The sequence below is a fragment of the Propithecus coquereli genome, unplaced genomic scaffold (genome assembly GCF_000956105.1).
Source record: "Propithecus coquereli isolate 6110/MARCELLA unplaced genomic scaffold, Pcoq_1.0 Scaffold89, whole genome shotgun sequence".
Lineage (NCBI taxonomy): Eukaryota > Metazoa > Chordata > Mammalia > Primates > Indriidae > Propithecus > Propithecus coquereli.
Window position 1 is genome coordinate 1,898,592 of NW_012155173.1, and position 18,817 is coordinate 1,917,408.

Sequence of the window (18,817 nt, forward strand, 5' to 3'; positions counted from 1 at the left end):
GAGCTCTGGCTCATTGGCACGGCCGGTGTCAGGAATCAAGCTCTGGACTAACTCATGGAGCATCAGAATCGCGGGGCCCTTAGAGACCAATAAATTCTCTTTGTTTCACACAGGAGGAAACCGGGGCCCAAAGATGGGAAGGGTTCAGGTACCAGGGAAATCAGGACCGAGCCTAGATTTCCGACTCCCTCACCCTGGACCACCCGTGGGGCTGTAAATAGATATTAAAAAGCTGCGCAGAGCTGGATGTACACAACTTTTAGAAAGGAAGGGCTTGGAGGCAGGGAACAATGTGAGCGAAGATGAAAGCGGGACCGTGGAAGCCCATCGAGGAAATAATAACAATTGCTGACATCTGGGCCAGGCACCAGGCCAAGCGTTTGACATTTATTGGCCAGTTTATTTCTCACAATGACTTCATGAAATAGTCAGGTGTTCTTGTTACTCCCATTTTACAGGTGAAGAAAGAAGCTCAGAAACGTTCTGCCATTATCCCAGGTCACACAGCTACAGTAGGTGGCAGGACTGGGATTTAAAACCAATTTTGTCTGATTCCAAAGCTTAAGTCTTAATCAGTCTCGACATATCATGGAAATGCTTGGCACCTCGTAGGCATTTGGAAAATGGGAGTTGACTCTGAATCGTGGAAATTGTCAACTCGCGTTTTTCAAGCCTACCAGTTCTGCCAGGTAAGGCTGTGTTCCCCAAGTTCTAGATGGGAGCTGAGGCCCAGACGAGTTAGGGGGCCTGCCCACAGGGACACAGCTGGCTGGTGGCAGAGTGAGGCATCAGTCCGAAGCGATAAGCATAAAGGATGGCCCGGCCAGGTCTCAGGAGGTGGGGAGGGATGGGGCAGGACCAGGCACAAGGCAGCAGCCCCTTCCTGGCTTCCTGACAGTGCTATTGTTTGAAGCCGGTTCTTGGACATCCAGGAAATGGGCGACATCACTCCCAACAAAGGGGAGGAAGCTGCTTGAATGTTTCAGCTCCACCTCACGCACTCGCCCTGGGGCTGGAGATGGGAGCCTGGCCAAGGCTGCCTGACCCCTTGGCTTGACCAGGCCAGGCCACCCAGCCCCCACTCTCGCGTCTGACCCGCTCCCTCTCCTCTCCGCAAGTGCAATTCCAACCCTGTCTGCCCCAGGACATATCTTCAGAGCTCCACCAATCCCCCTCTTTCTGAGAGCCTGGAGCCCCTGCTGTCCTGTTGGGTGGGACATACCTTCCCCTATGCCCCATGGTTGGGTAGGAGGCTGCACCTTTACTTCTGGGTCCCAAGCCTGGCCTCAGTTTCCCCATCTGTAGGGAGGCAGAACTGGTCAGCTGGGGCTGGTCTGGGTCATCTCAGAGAGCTCTTCTCCCTCCGCAATTCTGAGTCTAGGCACCTTTCCTGCCTGGATGAGGAGGAAGGGGTGCCATGGGCAGCACCCGGGGCCCCAGAAAGAGGAGGAAGAGGAGTCCCAGGCAGCAGAGCTGTCTCCTCTCCGAGGTAAAGCAGAAATCCAGGATGGTCTTTCTGTTGGGCTCTGGGATCAGAGAGGCCCAGGTTCAAATCTTGGCTCAGCCACTTATTAGCTGTGTGACCTTGAGCAAATCACTCCACTTCTCTTAGCCTTCATGTCATCTGTGAAATGCAGGCAGTGAGATCCATTTTGCAGGGTGGTTGTGAGGGTTTAATGCGGTCACGTGCACGAGGCTTGTGGCGAGCGCAAGGTGCCTTTTCCCTCCCTTGGGTGATTTTTCTGGCAAGAATCGAGGGTGAAATAGACACTGTGCCTTCATAACTAAGAAACTCAAGGCTCTGGAAGAGCTGGGAGAACACAGATGTTCTGTTTCCAGTCTCTCTGAGAGCATGCATGAAGCAAGGCCCGTCAGTCGGTGGGAGAGCCCGTGCCGTGGCATTTGGCACACTCACAGGTTGCCGAAGCCCGGGTTGCACGGCTTCATGAGCTCGTCTTGATCCAGACTAGGACCCACAGCCTGGGTGAGCAGGACGCACCCTGGGGTCATCTGGCTTATCCAGTCTAGAGCATCAGGGAAACCAGGCCCAGGCATGGCCGGTGACCTTCCCCCCAGGTCACACAGCCAGTTCTCCTGCCCCCCAACCCAGGGCACTTTCCACTGAGGAGAGCCCTGGGATTTGGGGGGCCCCCTCTCCACTGCTCAGCTCCAGCTCGGAAGATAAGGGCAAGACTCTCATCAGGAAGTAGAAGGGAGGCAGGGTCGCCTGTCTGTGCTGGCAGAGAAAGGACAGTCCCAAGTGCCATCCCTCCAAGACAGCCTTTCCCCTGAGCTCCCCAGCAGCCCTGGCCTCCTCTAACCAGCCGGAGCTGGTGACCATGGTCCTTCCCACCTCGGGCTCCTCTTCTGTCAAACTGACATTAACAAATCCACCTCAAGGGCTGTTGCAGGCTGTCAGATGGCAGCATGTCCTGAACCGCTGTAAAGGCAAGGCCTTGTTTTAGATCTTCCGTTTCCATGACAACATTAGTTGAGCACATAATACGTGCCACATCATTGCCTCAGACCCCATAGAGACCCCGTAAGGGAGGCACCTCACGGATGAGGAAATGGAGGTGCGGAGAGAGGAAGGGATCTACCCAAAGCCACACAAGGTGTCAGTGGCTTATTGGGGACCAGAACTCCAACACCTGCTTCCAGTCTAGGGGAGCTCTTTCCCAAATACCACCCTGTCCCAGCCTGGCAGCCCTGCCGTGCTGGGTGGGGAGAGGGAGGACAGGCGAGGAAAGGAGGGGGCAGTTAGTAGGCGCCCGCATACCCGCTCCCCACAGCCTTGCATCATAGGGAACAAATCTCCAGGAAGCCCAGCGGGTGGCTGGGTCCCAGCGCTGATTGCAGGAGATGGCACAAGGGCCTGGCGGTTGCCATGGCGACTTCCTGACTCACAGCGCCTGTTCCTGCTGAGGCTTTAGGAAGTCAGACATACCTGGGTGGCCCCTGTGCCCGGCTGGGCCTCTCCGAGGGGGAGGACACATGGGAATGCGGCGTGCCTGCTCACAGAGAATCTGCACACGCATGTGTGAGCTATGGCAGCAGCGAGTAGCCAGAGCGCACGCAGGCCTAGGATGCGGAGATTCACATTTGCTGGGTGCAAAGCTTCCTGACAGGGAGACGAGCCTCTAAGGATGAGGAATTAGAGAAAGGTGTCCTTGGCAGAGGAAAACATAGGGTGGCGCTAGCGAGCGTGGCAGGGACCTGCTGGGTAGGGGATGGAGTTGGCAGGGCCAAACCACGAGAGGGGGGCTCTGCATGCCAGGCTGAGGAGCTTGGACCTTCACCTGGAGGCACTGGGGAGCCAGCAAGGGCTTCGAAGCCGGCAGGGAGCACGGTTGGACCTGAGTTCTCTCCAGCAGCCCATGGAGGATGGCTCAGAGGGCCGGCCCGAAGGCAGCGAGACCAGTGTGGATGCTGGTCTTCCTTACCTGGTTCTATTTTTTTTCCCATTAGCATTTACACCTTCTGACATACCATTTACATGTTTCAAGGTTTGTTATCTACTGTCCGTCTTCCCTGCTAGGACGTCAGCTCACAAGAGCAGAGGGGTTTGTCTGCGTTGTTCTCTGAGGTTTACCAAGCACCAAGAGGAGAGTCAGGGGCACACACAGCTGCTCAGTGGGTGTTTGCTGAGTGAATGAGTGAGGCCCAGACTTGAGGAGTGGCCAAAAGGGAGGACAGAAGTGCAAAGGCAGAGTGTGGTGTAGAAGGTGAGAGGACTGGTCGGGTCAAGGTTGAGCTGGTCAGACGGTGGACACATGCCTGAGGCCCCTGGGGACGTCTGAGTTGGTGGGTGTGGCCCTGTGCACGTGCCTTTCTGGGGTGAGTCTAGGAGAGATGCAGGATGCTGGGCCAGAAAGAACTGGAGGGCTGGATAGGGGAAACTGAGGCAGATAACACACGCTGTGCACGGGGCCCAAGTGCATCGGGAGGGTTCTTGGGATCATAATAACTGAATGTCCAGCGTCCCTACCTGGCCCCTCGGGGGCTGGGGTCTGCAGCACCTTGCAGACCTCTGCCGTCCAGTAGAAATACAGCACAGGCCACAGGCGCGAGCCACGTGTCGTTTTACATTTTCTAGTAGCACATTAAAGAAGTAAGCAGAGGCAGGTGAAGTTAGTTTTAATGACATATTTTACTTGACTCCTATGTCCACAGTATTATTATTTCAATAGGTTGTCAATATAAAATTATTAAAAGATCTTTTACATTCTTGTTTTTGGACGGGTACGAAGTCTTCGAACACCGGTGTGTATCCCACACGGACAGCACGCCTCAGTTTGGACTGTCCACACGTCACGTGCTCAGCAGCCACACGTGGCCCGTGGCTACTCGGTGGGACAGCACAGCTCCGGACTCCAGAGCCCACCCCCAGGCATGGGTGGGATGAGCCTGCAGAGGTGTGTTGGGGCACTAGGGTGGGGAGAAGGCAACCTCATGGGTCAGGGAAAGGCTTTTTCCTCTGCGTTCTTTTGCACCAGCCCTTCCCATTCATTCGTTCACTCGCTCAACAGCCTTTTGCTGAGCACTTACTGTGTGCGAGGCACTGTGCTAGGTGCTGGGGCTAGAGCAGTGCATTGGGCACAGGGCAGCATGTCTTGTTAGGATACCATTCTCAGCTCATAGATAAGGAAGCTAATGCTCAGAGCAGTTGAGTGACTTTCTGGAGGTCACACAGCTAGTAACCCCCTGAGCTCCTTCTCCTGCTCCGTGTTGCGTGGATAACTGATACGGAAGTAAAGCCCCCAAGGAGGAGGAGGTTGGGGACAAGGTGGGATCTACAGAGTGGCTTTCCAAAGGAAGCCCATGCCTCTAGGTCTCTCTACCTCCTCAGACACCTGGTCCCCCCTGACCGCCGAATCCTCTCTCCCTCCATGGGCTTGAGCTTTGATGCTCACTCAGGGCCTCAGAACCTGTGCTTCCCGATGAACTGAATTTAGGCCATCTTCTTCCTCCATCACACTCAGTCTGGCACCCTGCGGAAGGGCAGCGACTGGTTACACTGCTGACCTGGCAGCTCTGGAGGCTGGACTGGGAGCAGCCACGGTGTGCCCACCCTGAAGGCCCATCCCCAGCAAGGCAGCAGAGGAGTGGGGGCAGGGACAGGGAGTGCTATTCTCGGTGCTTCAAGGCATGGGTTCAAGTCCTGTCTCCTTTTCTTCCCAGTTGGGAAGAACCTTGGGGAAGAGGCTTTGACCCTCCAGGCTTCAAGTTCTGCCCCCATAAGTGGACACAGTAGCCCACCTTCCAGATGGGGCCACATGGACCATAAGAAAGTCTCGCGCAGGGCTTGGAAAGGGACAATTTTTCAGGAAAGACAAGCTCATGTGAGTTTTGCTTAGGAACTCAGTTGCCTGCAGCAGGTGGGGGCCTGGCAGGGGTTTCTCTTGAGTGAAAACTCTGGAACATGTGTCTGGGCTCTGGGCTCTGGGCTCTGGGCTCTGGGGCTAAATCTGGCTGGGAGGGGTGTCCCTTCCTTTGAACTCTTTTTCATCCTATCATTTACCAAGCACCAAATGCCGAATGAGTGCCAAGTAAGTTAAAGTAAGCTCTCTTTACAGATGAGGAAACTGAGGCACAGAGAAGTCTGCAGACTTGCTCGAGGTCATCCAAGCAACTCAAGGAAGTGGCAGAGCCCGGTTTTAAACTTTGGCCCCTTGTCCAAAGCCACTGCGTCTGGCCTCTGCCCAGCACGTAGAGGTGCCATTGGGCTTCTCCGCAGGAGCCACTCATGGCAACTGCCACACACAGAGCCTGGGTCCCTCGAAGGCTGGGGTTAGCCGTGCACTGGGGCATGCCGGAGCAGGGAGGCTGTGAGGCCAGGCGCGGCCGGATTCACAGGTTGAAGACTGTTCCTCTGGGCTTCCGGACTCCGTGCCTTCCCCCACAGCCCCTTCCCAGGCCACCTCCCTTCCTGGCCAGTGTGAGGGTGACCGGCGGGTGGGGTGGCATCCGGGCTGGGGCAAGAGCTGTGAAGAGGGTGTCTGGCTAGAGACTGATGGCCTGTCACTTGGCTGCCGGCACATCCTCAAATTCTTTGTCTCTGTGCAGAGTGGGGACTGGGTCAGGGTGGGGGTTGGGCACAGCAGAAGAGGAGGGAGGCAGCGAAGGGGGCAGGAGAGGGGAGTGCTGGGTTGTGGGACACCTCTGTGGCCTGCTGCCTCCACTCTTGGCTGGCTGGCCCATAGGCTTGGTCTGGTGTGTGTGAATGTGTGTGTGTGTACGCGTGTGTGTGTGTTGCGGGGGAGTCCAGCCCTTGCCCCCTGCTTTGGGGCCAGACAGACAGGAGTTCAAATCCTAGCTCTGCTCCCCCCTTGTAGGGATCTCAGTCTTTACCAGTTCCTGTCCTGGGCCTCTATTTCTCCATCCATGCAATGGGTCTGTCCAGCTCCGACACACTATGATCTGTGTAAAGTTCAGCTGATTAGAACATTTGGCCTTGAAATTCCAGAGGCGTTGGGGATCTCCTAACGGAGGGAGAAGCCAGGCTGAGTCTTAGGACTGTCGGAGGGGGACACTGAGGGAGCCCACCGAAGAGCCTAGCAGTTGGGCAAAGCCAGGCTGCTCCTCTCCCCAGCCTGGGCAGTCTGGGGGCGTGGGGCTGATGGAGGGGTGGCCGTGGAGGAGGCAGAGAGGATAGAGCTGTGGTCTGTCCCAAAAGGAACAGCCTCTCCGTGTTCCTCCCTACCACGGTCCTGACAGGTCACCTGGGCCCCAAAGGCCCCACAGTCACAGTTTTGTGGGCACGTGTGCACACACACACACATAAAATCACAGAGCTCTGATCACAAGCCACCCTCAGTCCTTGTCACCCAGCCACAGCTAGGCAGCCATGCTCAGCTCATTCCTCACCAGGAGCCAAGCAACCGTTGACACAGTGACAGTCCCATCCCACTCACACAGGCGAATTTGCAGACAGGCTTGGGTGGCTGCACACACACACACACAGTGGACACAACCACACGCAGGCACAAAGGCCGTGGCACAGTCACATACTGACTTGTAGGGTCATAGGTGCCTAGGGACACGCTGCAGCAGGAGCTCACAGGGGCATGCACACCCCAGGGGGCAGGGGAGCCAGGGCTGTGCCTAGCTCTTGCAGAACCACTTTGAGTCCTCATAGACAGTGTCACAGGAGCCTACCTTGGGCCATGGGGTAGGGTGGCAGGGGTGGGCCCCTGATACGTGCCCAATAAAAAGAGCTAGATGCCCCCCTCGCCCAGCACCCCAGAATCCCCCGGGCACCCCCAGCCTCAGCACTCGGAGCCCTAGCCCTCCTCTGTTCCACGGTGGCCCTCTAGTTCCGCAGCGTGGGTGCAGTGGGCTGGGAGGGAGGAGGGGAGTGCCAAGGGCAGAGCCAGGCGGGGCGCCCCCAAACCCGCGTTCTCTCTGCTGCCCACTCCCCACCTGCCGGACTGGAGACCCCAAGCATGCCCGGGCCCCCCTGCACCTAAGGGCTTCGCCGGCACAAAGCCACTTGGCGGCGCTCGAGGCGGCCCGCGCCTCCGGCCAAGATGTTCCCTCTCGGCGTGATTGACAGGCTCGAGTGCCGAGAAACAAAATTGTTTATGCGCTAATGAATAAGGCCCTGATTGCAAGATCCTGTTTGGAAAATTATAGTGCGGCGGCGGCGGCGGCGGCCGCGGCGGCCCAATTACAGCCCGCGCTGCATATTCATTTCGTCTCTCCTTTGCATGGAGATGAACGGGCGCCCCGCGCCCTGCAAAGGCAACGCCAAATTTAGTCCCAGGTTCCGCATCCTCCGCGCCATTGTCTGCCCCGACCACCTGCCTCCCGCCGGCCTGATTGCCGGCGAGGGCGCGAGCCGGGAGGCCCAGAAAGTTCTCCCGCGCCCCGCCCCGCACCCCTGCTCTCGGCTCTCTCCGCGGCCCCCCGCCTCCCCGTCTCTGACTGTCCCCTCTTTCTCTCTCTCCTGTGTCTCTCTTTTCTCTTTCCTGTCTCCGCGTATCTGACACGTCCCTGCGTTCTCAGGTCTAGGACGTGGACCGCGCCGAGGGATCTCAGCCCCTCTCCCTCTCCCTCCAGCTGCAGAGACTCCCTGCGATCCTGGGTCCTTGGGGACAGCAGGGGCAGTGGCAGGGGCTTGTCTGCTCCGTGGAGGCCGCGGAGAGATGAGGCGGATTCCAAGACTCCTGCCTTGGCTGGGGGCGGGGGTGGGTGTCTTGGCTAATCCCAGAACCAGGCTGCGTGGGGGAAAGGCCCCTCCCTGCCCGCGACCTCTGGTCTGCCCCTGCCGTCAGCCCCACCCAGCCTGGCCCAGGCCCCCTGGCTGCCTCGCACCTCCCTGCCTGTGCACATGCTGTTCTCTCTCCGGCACACCCTTCCTGTCTTCCCGACCCATCCCAAGCACAGCTCCGCAAAGCCCTCTTTTCTGTTCTCACCATTCCAGGCTACAGGGCAGCTCACTGCCCTGAGCACCCTGGTTTCCAGCCATGCCCTGAGGTCACAGCAGGGGGCCGGGACTCTCCTGTCCTCTCCCCCAGGACCTGTGAGGGCTGGGGGCTGGGGCTGAGTCACCAGGGACCCCTGATGTCCAGCTCAGGCTGATCAGACTAACACAGCTCTGCCGTGATATGGGGATAGAGCCTTCCCATCCCTTTTGTATGGTGTTGGTGGGCAGGAGGGGATTTGAGGCTGGAGGGAGGGTCTTGGGGGCTTCCAGCCCACATGGACCCCACAGGCCAGGAGCAGCCCTGGGCTCCAGCCAGCTACAAGGATGGCTGGTCCTTCTCCCTGAGTCGTTGCCCTAATTGACAGGTGCCTGGGGCCCAGGTGTGGCTAGAGAGGCTCCTGGTGGGGGTGCTGGTGGTGGGGGCTTCTCAGAGGGTGGGGCCGTGCTCCTCCCCTTCCTTCTCTAATGCCCCACACAGTGATCAGGGCACCCCTTGCTGGGATGCGAATTGGGGGACCCAGATAGGAGCAAAAATAGGCAACCGCATACACCAACTGGCCTAGACAAACACCCTCACCCAGAGACACGTGAAGTGATACATCACATAGTGCCATACACACAAACACAGACACCGATTCTACTTGAAAGACCCACACAGTGGGAGACACAAAGACAGGCTGTGCCAGGGGCATGTGTGGGGCAGCACCGCCCTCTGGTGGCTGTTCCGGCAACCTCTCAGGCCCAGACGGGCTTCCTAGAGCCGCAGCTGAGCCACAGTGGGGGCTCTCCGACCCAGCCCCGGGACCTGAGACCCCCAGGGATGTGGTTTCAGGGAGGAAAGGGAAATTGTGTCCCTGGGGATAAGGATCTTTCAAGTTCTACTCCCCTGACCCTATCCCTATTGACCCAGGAGCAGAACTTGCCCACAGTAGGACCAGTCCAGGGATGGTGAGAGGAACCGAGCTTCCCACCGTGGGAGGTGTACCAGCTGGGCTGGGATCACTTGCAAACTGGTGGCCTTTGATGGCAGAGTGGACAACCCTGAGACCATCACCAGCTTGGAGAGCCTGGGAGGCATGTCCAGCCTTCTCCTTCCCGCCCCAGGCTGACTACCTCCTGTGTGGTTTATTCACCAGCCATCGAACTGTGAGGGCATCTCGTGCCTGGAGCAGCAGTGTGAGATCCTGGGTGGTGGGAGGTGAGGCCACAGAGGGCGGCCAGGCCACCCCTTGGGGGTCCTCAAGGCCAGTCTGAGAAGCATGGACTTTATTCGTGGGGACAGGGATCTGGAGACAGGCTCAGACACAGAAGCAGCACAGTCAGGTGGGCATGTGAGCGCCGCCTAAGGAGAAGAGACTGAGGCAGGAGGGCCAGACGGGAGGGACAGTGGTGGCTGGACCAGGGCAGGGGCGGGCGTGGGGTAGCGAGAAGGCGCCGATCCCAGAGCTATTAAGCGGAGCGGCTGAGAGGACTGACACGGGGGTGAGGGGTTGGTCGTCGTGGGTGGGGAGCCGGAGGAGTGAGCCTGACAGTGAAGTTACCTTGGAGGAAACTGGTGCTGGTGAGGGGGTTTGGGAGAGGGTCGAGTTGGCTCTGTGGTGCCTGAGAGCCAGGGGACATCCTGGGGAGGCACCCAGGAGGCAGTTGATTGACAGGCGGTCAAAGCCAGTGAGTAGGCAAAGTCCCCCAGGCAGGGACCTTGGGAGCCCTGAGCACTGAAAAGGTGACAGTGCGCCCCCCACCTCTGTGAGTCAGCAAGGAGAGTGAATTGCACAATGTCACATTTGCATGTATTACAGAAGTGTTGTTATCACTAAATGGATGGGTTCACAGAAACTGACATTTTCCTGCCCATCTTCCTTGCACCCTAAGGCTCTGTCTGCCCACCAGGTGACCAGCTCCAAATCCAGGCAACCGCAGGGAGGGCAAAGGCTCCGAGACACCAACATTCGGGGACAGAGGGGAGCAAGAAGCACACAAAAGTCTGAGAAGGAACAGTCGGGAGGTAGGAGGAAAACCGGCAGAGTGCAGTGCCACCGGGGGCCAAGGACAGTGAGTTTCAGGGAAGAGGATGTGACAGATCATGTAGAGCACCAGGGCCCGCAAGGAGGTGAGCACTGGAGTCAGTGCCCGGATGTGGCCACGGGGCTGCCAGGTGGGCCCTGGTACAGGTGCTCGCTCAGAGACACAAAGCTGGTCACCCCTCCATGTGCCCTGCCACACGGGGGCCAGCCTTGGGTGGGGACAGCTGGGTGAGGATCCTGGGGACTGAGAAACAGGGAGGGGATAGGACCCTGGGGCCGGGCTGGGGCGAGCTGAACTAGGAAGGAGAAAAGGAGATCAATCTATCCGCGGACCGCAGGCAGGGGAGCTGGGTGGCAATTCCTCTTCTGACCACAGGAGGGCAGCATAAGAACGGGTCATGCCTTGGCCCGGGCTCCTGCATCTAAGCACTGGACTTCCCGATGCTGTTTTCACCTGTGATCGTCCTTGGGCTCCCCGGGCCTCGGTTTCTTTCCCTGCAAAGTGGAGCAGTTGGACACCATATTATCTTGGGCCCTGTTGGGGATCCCCTCCATTTCGTGTGCCCCCATCCCCTACCCAGCCCAGTGTGACAGCCCCCCAGTTGACCACAGTAAGTGTGCAAAGTAAGTGCCTAAAGTGAGTGGCACAGACACAGAACGGGAGCGAGAATGCAGAGTGGTCGCCCGGGGCAGCCCCAGCCTGTGCCAGCGCGGCTGAGTGCAGACCAGCCAATCCCTTGAACTTGGGTTAAACCTGTCTGCAACGACAGTCTCTGAAGGCGGCTCTGGCTTCCTCTGATGGGGAGTGTTGGGGCGGAGTGCCTGCTCTCTGCCCCTTCTGTCTGTGCCATGAGCAGGTGCCCGCTGAGAGGCAGAGCCTGGGCTCCTTGTCCCGCCCACTGCTAACCCTCCGTGTGGCACGTTCATGCCCCTGCCCTCTCTGGGCCTCGGGCCCATCTGAAGGATGGAGGGGAGAAGGCGTGAGAGCGTCCTCCACGCCTCTGCATTCTCAGTGCTCTGAGGCAGCCTCCCCCAGCCCTGGACACCTCCCAGAGCTGCCCCGTGGGCTCCTGGCCCTCTGGTGCGGGTTGAGGGAAGTGGCAATGTGAAGGTCAGGACAGCCGGTTCCAGATTGTCAGAGAAGCTGGGGTGGGTGGCTTCTGGAGGCCTCAGCCAGGGATGAGGAGTCAGGGCTGCAGCCTCATTCCCACGTCGGACAGAGTGCGGGCTTAGCTGACCACTTCTGGTGGGGTGGTCGGGGAGCCAGAGCCAGAGCCTGGGCAGGAGCGTCCGCTTGGGGAGACAGTGCTTGCCCGGAGGCTGCGTTTCCCCACAGAAACTGAGCCAGCCCAGGGCACAGGAGCACCCATGGGCCAGTTGGCCTGTGCCAACTCCCCTGCTGTGTGACCTTGGGGAAGTGGCCAACCCTCTCTGGGCTTTGGTGGGGAGACCTCTCCAGAATTCTGGACAGCATCTTATAGGCCCAGGGCAGCCCTGGGATTGGGGCAAAGAGGAGCAGGCGAGCCTGGGCCACCCACCTGTCCTCAGGGGCCCCGTCCCTGGGGGTTTGGCCTCTCAGAGCCCACTGGGTCTCCAGGGAAACTGGGAATGGATCTGACATGGTTGGGTCCTGGCACCGACATTTTGGCTTGGGGGTGGGAAAAGGTAATCAAAGGACTTCGCAGTCACAAGAACTTGGCCCCTCTCTGGACACACAGCATGTGCACGTCCCCTCCTGTCTCTGAGCTGTCATTTCCTCACCTTTCTGAGTTCCACCCTTGGCGGGACCTTGAGGTTCCAAACACCCACCAGTGCCTCACCTCCCGGGTGTCAGGCCAGTTGGCTCAGAGGCCCTCTCTTTCCCAGGTGGGCCCGAGCTTGGCCCTCTGGGGCCTGCGGTGCCAGGTGCTGCGGGAGCTTGTGGTTGGTGCAGGGAGCTGGTGGGCGTAGCCTGCATAGGGGCCGACGTCTCGGTGCTTAGCCGGGAGCGGCAGCTGAGGTCTGGGCGAGCTGGGATGAGAAGGAGTGGGCTAGCGCACACTCACCTAGCTCACCTGCCTGCCGACCACCCTCGCCGGAGCCTCGGCCTCCTGCATCTGCTGCTGCTGGAGCCCAAGGGAATGGGGCCACAGCTGGGACGGGGGGAGGGAGGTGCTGGGGGCTACGGCCTGGAGCGGGGAGCTAGAGACTCTTTAGACAGCAAGTATCCTCCTCCATTTTGATCCCTCACCCACCTGCGTGCAGCCTCACACCTGTACCTGTGCACCTGTGGGGCGGCCTTCCCCATCTGTGGCTCTCCCCACTCTGGGAGCCCTAGGAGAATATGTAGAGCAGGCTGGTTTGGGGGAGGGCCCACTGGAGCATCCCCAGACTGCCCCTGGTCCCTGGGCTCACTGGGTCACAGACGGAGACACACAGAGACAGAGATGGGGACAAGGATGGCCATGGAGACGCCACAGAGAGAGGCCGGAGAGGCGTGGCTGCTGCTTGGTCACTGCGCCAGGGGAGCTGTGTGTCATGCCCGGGATGCTGACCCTGCAGGGCGACTAGAAACCCTGCCGGGGCCTTTGCACCTGAGTGTGCTGGACGCGGTGAGGGGGCTGCTCTCGCCTCTCTGCGCTGCCTGGCCAGTCCCTGCCTCCCTGCGTGCCTCTCCCTCATCGGGCCCCTCTCTGTCCAGGACATCCCCACCACGATGTGGAAATGGAGGTGGATATTGAGCTCCCCGAGTCTTGTCAATTGCACATTTGTTGAGCACCTGCTGTTTGTTAACCTCTGTGCCAACATTGCCTTCTTAAACCTTCTCAACGGCCTTAACCAGAAACCTGAGGCTCAGAGAGGTTAGGCTGCTGGCCTGAGGCCACACAGCAAGTATGCCCTGAGATAAACCTCAAACTGGGGCTTGTCTGATGATCGAAGGATTTTTTTCCCATTTTCCCCTTCACGCCCTGACTCCGTGGTTTCACATGCCTCTGCCTCAGGATGTGCTCCAGTATGTCTCGGTATTTTTAGGCACTTTTTCGCTACCCCTTCTGCCAGGTTTGGTTGGAGAGAAGGAGCACGGAGCAGGGGTTGGGGTAGGTGTCTGAAGTCGAGCCTCCTGTGTCCCCAAACTGCGCCTGGATCCTTCCGCGTGGAAGCCTGGCAGCTTCTCCAGGCGCCTCGCCCCTCTCCGCAATCCCCTGGCCTCTTAAGAAGCTGGAGGAACAATGGCTAATCAGCATGGAGAGAGGCAGCAGTGAATGGAGGAGCCCACAGCGCCTCAATTGCTGGCAGCTGGTCCCCTCCCCACGTGGCAGATCCCAGCTCCCAGCTCTCCTCCTCAGTTCCAGTTCTTCCTCCTCCTGCCCGATTTCCTCACGTCCTGATGGGGCCTTGGGGTTGAGGGCCAGCCCCCCATGCCCCTCCGTCACTCAGCTCCCCACGGAGAGGCCCCCAAACATTGATCACATTCTCATCTGTGAGCTTTTGCACACCCTACTCCTTCTCAATGAAAAGCCCTCTTCTGTCTGGCAAACTCCTACCCACCTTCCCAAGTCCAACTTCATGTCACCTCCTCGGGGAAGCCCTCCCAGGCCTTCCCACTCTCCCAAGGCAAACTCCCTCTTCTGGGCTCCCCTAGCGGTGTCCACGCTGCAACACTCACTGCCTGGTGTGGACCTGTCCTTCTCCCCAGTGCCCAGGACAGGGCGTGGACCTGCGGCAGTCAGTATGGTAGCATGAGGTTGTGGGAAGAGCACTGGGCGTGGAGTCCATTGGCTTCCAGTTGCGGCTCTGACTAGCAGTTGGGCAAATTACTAACTTGTGCTTCTTCTCCATCCCGACCTGCCTTTATCTGGCTGCCATCCCCTCTTCCTCCAGGTCTCTGCCCCCTCGCCACAGTCTACACTCCCAAGACCCCCTTTCCTTCTCTTCTTCTACCTGGAATGACTCACGCACTGTCCCTGGGCTCCCACAGGGCAGTGGTCCTGATCCATGGTCACCATTGCATCCCCAGCACTTGGGAAGAGTGAATGAATGAATGCATGAATGAATGGAACCTTGAGTTTCTCATCTGTTAAATGGGGGTAGTGGTAACTCTACCTTCCTAGGGTAGCTGCGGCTGAGATCAAAGTTCACTTTTTGAGCCAGGTGAGCCACTTTTTTCACCAGCTACTCAGGAGGCTGGGGCAGGAGGGCCGCTTGTGCCCATGAGTTCGAGTCCAGTCTGGGCAACATAGCGAGACCCTGTCTTTTATTTAAAAAAAAAAAAACTTTGCTTTCTGCCGACTCTCAGTACATGCACTCTAACTACGATTGTGTCTATTGAGGGGAACTGGAGTTGGCCTGGAAGAGGAAACTGCATGTGCCGTGACCTTGAGGAGAGAGAACTCAGTACGTGGGAGGAGCTGGTGCCTGCGGTACCGGCTGGGAGAGTGAGGGTGGCATGGTGGGGTCGGGCCTGTCGTCCAGGGCCTGTGGGCCACCCTGAGGTGTTTCTGGGGACCAGGGATGTGGCTAACTGAGCTTGGGGTCCTCAAAGAACAAGCCACTTGAAAACTGAGAGCAGGTGGCAGCTCCAGGGCAGGGCTGTGGGCAGGGATGTCGCCTGGCTGGCCACCTGGCCCACTGCGGGACAGGTCAGTTGGGTCCTGGATGAGACCCCCAGACCCAGCCGTCAAGAGCCTCAGCTCAGAGGAAGCCCAGTTCATACCATGGCCTGGGAGGGAGGTCCCCAGCTGGCCAGGGGGCTTTCAGAAAGTGGGGGCTGAAGCTTGGAGCGGCAGGTGGAACAGCCAAGGACCGCAGAGTGGGCTCTGGGCAGAGGGCACTGGACAGAGGCTGGCAGCGCCCCCCACTCCTGATCTCCTCTGGGCCAGGCAGATAAGGTCCCTGCTCCCATGACCGGCTTGTCAAGTCCTAGCCTAGTTTCCCTACTGGTGAAGTAGGGGTCTCAGTGCCCACCTCACGGGGCTTGAGCAGAGATTCAGTGAGGTAGAGCAGGCCGTGCATTAAGCACAGCACCTGGCACCCAGGAGGTGTCAAAAAGCCTCCCCTGTTGCCAGGACTGAGACCCGGGATTGCTCTCAGCTCATGGCCTCTTGGGGGAGGCTGCCCTGCCGTGAGCAAACCTGAGACAGGGCCAGAGAAAGGGATGTGGGAGTCGGGAGGAGGAAGCATCCTTGTGGCTCAGGTGGACACAGGGAGAGAAGAGGAGGTGCAGTCAGGGTCGACTTTCTGGAGGTGGCAGCCTTGAGGGATGGGCGGGATCCCAGAGGCAGACATTGGTGGAGGCGTCCCAGGGGGACTGAACTGTGGTGCTCTGGGGGCCAGCATGGGCGAGGGGATCTGTGTCCCGAGCGCCTGGCTCTGGGCTGGCATCAGAGTGAGCTTGCTGAATGAAACCTGACCTGTTGGAAGGAGCCCGAAAGGTCCCCATGCCGCCTCACCTTGGCCTCCAAAGAGATTTGTCCTTCACGTTCAGATCAGAAATGGGATGAGAGCAGGGGATGGAGAGAGGGAGCAGTGTTAGGGGGAGACCCCCACCCCTTTGTCACGGGTATTCCGCAGGCAGGGGGAGGGGCAGGTGGGCAACAGCAAGGGGCTGGATGCTGTTGGGGGCTCAGCCCCCAAGCACCATGTCCCCACGACCCGGCCAATGCCTACTGGGGACCTGCCCTGAACTCCCGGTTAGGGGTGGTTTTCTTGGAAACGCTGTGTTTTGAGGTGGTGGCAGGGAGGTGTTGCTGACCTGCTCTGCCGTCTGGGACTCTGGGCCAGGTGTCCCTGAAGGTGGTGGTGCTGGGGATTAGCCAAGAGCAGAGGCCTAAGGGCTAGGCGGGGGCCAGCCCTCGGCCTCCCAGCAGGTTCCCCGCTGGACATCCTCCTCCTGGCACAGAGACGGGGCCTTCCCCCCTAGGGTGCCCAGGTTGTCCCCGTGCCCACAGAGTCCCCTTGACGTCCTCTTGCCAGCCTTGGCGCCTCCTCACTCCCCGCCACCCTCCCTGCACCAGGCGTGGGGCTGGGGGTAGCGGGTGCGAAGCGGATCTGGATGGGCCCAGGAGGCCACTGCCTGTCCCCGGGGGCCCCTCTCTCCTCCACCCCTCTGCTGGCAGCCGTCTCCCTCACTCCACTCCCTCCCGCCTGGGCTCCCTCCTGGGCCCCTGGCCCTGTGAGACTCTTCCTGGCCTCGAGCTGAATGGGCACCCCCAGGCCTCTGCGCTTGGGCCCTGGCTCTGCTCCAGGGGTCCAATGAGCTAATAAGAACAAACACGTCCATCATGCAGTGATCGGTCATTATGGGCCTGGCCTCTTGCCGAGAATCTTACCTGAATTGTCTGGTTTAATCTTCAACAATTTTATCAATCCCATTTACAGACAGAACATGGAGGCTGGGAGGCAAGCTGCTCCCCCGCTCCACGGCTGTCGGGGTCCCCCCACCTCCCCCAGGTTCCCCAGCCACGCCTGGTCTACCCACCCCCATCCTGTGTCCTCTGATCACGCAAATCCCCACAGGCTCCTCCCCGCCCACAGGTGGTGCCTACCCCGGAGCCCCTGGTGTTCCCTTTCTCACACCCACCACCGACGGGCGCGCCAGGGACAAGAAGCACAGAGCAGGAAAAGGTGCAGGCGGGGGCGGTATTTGGCCACCCCGACAGCCAGGCTGCGAGCGGTCTCCGCAGACATCGCAAACTCGACATGTCCAAGACTGAACTCACTGTGTCCCCAAACCCGATTCTCCTGCTGATTCCATTTTAGCAGATGACACCTCCATCCATCCCCGCAGCCCCCCAGGGAGTCACCCTGGACTTCTACATCTCACTCGCCTCCCACATCATCTCCCAGACAGCCCTCCGTCTGCCCTCTTCTCTCCATCCCACTGTTCCAAACTGTGCCCGACACCCGGAACAGCGCCGGGCACCCGGTAGGTGTTCAGTGAAAGCGTGTCGAATGGATGGATGTGCAGTCAGGCTCTGGCCGGCTGCATGCAGAACCCCCCCTCCTGTCCTCTCTCTACTCAGTAGCCAGACTGACATGTTGGAAAATATCAATCTAATCTCCCCTGCTCTGGTTCCAACCCCTCATCCCCCGGTGAGCTCAGGATTGTGTTCACAGCCCCCCTCCTGGCTTGCAGGACCCCGAATAGCCTGGCCCTGCCGCCTCCCCAGCCTCCGGTCTCCACGCTCCGCTATGTGTAGACGCTCCAGCCATAACACGGTTCTCGTAGGCGGCCAGCCGCACCGGGCTGATTCACCCGTCTGTCTTTGCAGATGCCGGTCCCTCGGGCTGGAAGGCCTCGCCCACCCCCCGCCACCTGCCTGGTGAACCATCCGTGCTTCAGGAGCCAGCTCAAAGGCCACCCTGGCTAAGAGGCCCGACGTGACCACTTCGAATGTCTCTCTGTGATAGCGTGGCAAGCGCTGCTGTCATTTATGGGTGTGTCTGGCCTCCCGATGGACAGAGAGTGGCCCAGGCCCCAGGGGCCTTGTCTTGCGCACCTCCGAGTGGAGCTCCCAGCACAGGCCTTGGCACAGAAGGCAGGAACAAAGGGAGTTCCTCGGTGTCAGCTAAGCCTGGGGCGCGTGGCAGGCCGCGTCCAGGTGTGGGAGCTTGCATCCCGCACGTCTCTCTCGGCCGAAAGAAGGTCACTGCTTCACTTATTTATTGACGCACAATAGACGACCTTAAAGTGGAGCTGCTTAAAACAATGGCGACGCATTATTTCTCTCAGCGTTGGGGATTGACTGGGCTCTCCTGGGACGTTCTGCTCCACGTGAGACAGCTGAGGTCACTCATGTGGCTGCTGGGACATTCGTTCAGCTGGGAGCTCAGCTGGGGCTGGAACTGCTCATTCCTGAGGGTCTCTGGTCTTTCCTCAGTCTTGCCTGAGTGTCTTAGAGCCTGGTGTCTGGTTTCTGCGAGGGAACATCTCAGGAGGACATGTCCCTGTGCATGGCTTTTAAGGCCTTTGCTTGTGTCATTCTTGCCAATGTTCCATTGGCTAAAGCAAGTCACATGGTCACTACTGGGGTTGGGGTGTGGTGCATTAGGACTATCGGGGGACTGTGGACCGTGGTCAGTTTCCTTCTTTAGAAATCGTCCTGAGCACCACTGAGCATGTGCCCCGCCTGTCAGGGTGAGGGCAGGTGAGTCAAGGGCAGTTTGAAGTGGCCTCTGATCCCATCGCTTCGAACCTAAGGCCCAGCCAAGGTGGGGCTTTGTCTCACTGACCAAGGCTGGGTGTGCGGGGGGACCATAAGGGAGACCCTCTGTGTCAAGCATGAGCCCTATCCCTTGGGGAGCTGGGTCTTTGGAAACAGTTCCCTCTCATGGGACACCTGTCACTACAGGCAGAAGAGGGAATGGTACTCTTCGCTTTCTACCA